Source organism: Cervus elaphus, chromosome X (genome assembly GCF_910594005.1).
Source record: "Cervus elaphus chromosome X, mCerEla1.1, whole genome shotgun sequence".
Taxonomy (NCBI): Eukaryota; Metazoa; Chordata; class Mammalia; order Artiodactyla; family Cervidae; genus Cervus; species Cervus elaphus.
Genome location: NC_057848.1, coordinates 84,217,468 through 84,219,795, shown reverse-complemented (window position 1 = coordinate 84,219,795; position 2,328 = coordinate 84,217,468). Strand labels below are relative to the sequence as shown.

Sequence of the window (2,328 nt, the reverse complement as noted above, 5' to 3'; positions counted from 1 at the left end):
ACCTTCTTTATGATTCAACTCTCACATCTATACATGACTACTGGAAAAACCATGGGTTTGACTATACAGAACTTTGTTGAGAAAGTGATGTCTCTGTTGTCTAGGTTTATCATAATTTTTCTCCCAAGGAGCAAGTATCTTTTAATTTCATGGCTGCAGTCACCATCTGCAGTGACTTTGGAGCCCAAGAAAAAACTGTCACTGTTTCCAGTTTTTCCTCATCTATTTGCCATGAAGTGATGGGACAGGATGCCATGATCTTAGTTTTTTGAATGTTGAGTTTTAAGCCAGATTTCTTACACTCCACTTTCACATTCATCAATAAGTTCTTAGTTCTTCTTTGGGGCTTCCCTTGTAGCTCAGACGGTAAACCGTCTGCTTACAATGTGGGAGACCTGGGTTCAATCCCTGGGTCGGGAAGATCCCCTGGAGAAGGGAATGGCAACCCACTCCAGTATTCATGCCTGGAAAATCCCATGGACCAAGGAGCCTGGTGGGCTACAGTCCATGGGGTTGCAAATAGTCGGACATGACTGAGCAACTTCACTTCACTTCACTTTCTGCCGTAAGGGTGATGTCATCTGCATATCTGAATTTATTGATATCTGTCCCGGCAGTATTGATTCCAGCTTGTGCTTCATCCAGCCAGGCATTTCACATAATTTAAATAAGCAGGGTGACAATATACAGCCTTGATGTATTGCTTTCCCAATTTTGAACCAGTTCATTGGTCCATGTCCAGTCGTGACTGTTGCTTCTTGACCTGCATACAAGTTTCTCAAGAGGCAGGTAAGGTGCCCTGGTATTCTCATCATTTTAGGAATTTTCCACTGTTTGTTGTGCTCCACACAGTCAAAGGCTTTAGTGTATTCAGTGAAGCAGAAGTAGATGTTTTTCTGTCTTTTACATAAGTCATAGCAATATTTTTGAATTTATCTCCTAAAACAAAAGAAACATAACACAAATAAACAAATAGATCTCAGTTAACCTTAAAAGCTTTTGCACAGCAAAATAAAGCATAAAGATAACTTGCTGAATGGGAGAATATATTTGCAATTGATATGACTGATAAGGGGTTAATATCCAAAATATACAAACAGCTCATACAACTCAACATCAAAAAACAAACTGCTTAAAAATGATCAGAAGACCGAAATAAATATTTATCTAAAGAGGATATGCTGATGGTCAGCAGGCAGGTGAAAATTTGCTCAACATGTCCAATAATCAGGAAAACACAAATCAACACCACAGGGAGATATCACCTCACACTTGCAAGAATGGCTATCATCAAAAGGAACACAAACAACAAATGTTGGAGAAGATGTGGAGAAAAGGCAACACTTGTACACTGTTGGTGGAAATGTAAATGGTTTTAACCACTGTGGATAACAGCATGGATGTTTCTGAAAAACTAAAAAAAAAAAAAAAAAAAAATAGACCTAACAAATTACCCAGCAATTACACTCCTTTGAGTCCCTCCATACGCAGTGTCAGTCATCTCCTACTTGGTATCATGGCCACCATCAGATCTCTCATAAAGCCCAAGATCATCAAAAAGAAAACCAAGAAGTTCACCTGGCACCAGTTGATTGATATGTCAAAATTTAGTGGAACTGCCAGAAACCCAGAAGCATCAACAGCAGGGTGTGCAGGATATTCAAGGGTCATATCTTGTTGTCCAACATCAGTTATGAGAACAACAAGAAAGCAAACACATGCTGCCTAGCAGATTCTGGAATTTCCCAGTCCACAACACCAAAGAACTTGTAGTGCTGCTGATGTGCAACAAACTTTGTTTCAATTTCTCACAATATCTCTTCCAAGAACTGCAAAACCATTGCAGAAAGAGCATCCCAGCTGGCTATCAGAGTCACCAATTGCAATGCCAAGCTGTACAGTGAAGAAAACGAAGAGACAGCTCAAGTTCACATTGTGTGTGTGTTAACAAAACCATGCAACTTGGGGAAAAAGCACTAACTTGAAAAGATACATGAATCCCAATGTTCATAGTAGCATTATTTACAGTTGCTAAGATATGGAAGCAAACTAAGTGTGTTATTTTATATTTGTATGTGTTCCTAACTTAGAGAGGTATTTTCTTCATTAAATGTTTCCTTTTTATAATTCATAGCAATATATTTGATCATAATCTACTTTCTTTATTCAACTTTTTAATAGTTGCACTGTTCCTGGAATGGCTTTATTTAGAAAGCTTGTGTGAGGAAGGGAGGAAGAAGATGATCTAAACTATTGAATATTCTCTTAGTATCAGAAGACTATCATGAGACTGTGATTGCTTTAGTCTTAGGAAACTAAAATCAGGGC

The 2,328-nt window shown here is 38.4% G+C and overlaps 1 pseudogene; it reads left to right on the top strand.

Annotated features, from left to right (window-relative positions):
* Positions 1–1,516: 1,516 nt before the first annotated feature.
* On the top strand, positions 1,517–1,980 carry LOC122690398 (annotated as a pseudogene).
* The last annotated feature ends 348 nt before the right edge of the window (positions 1,981–2,328 follow it).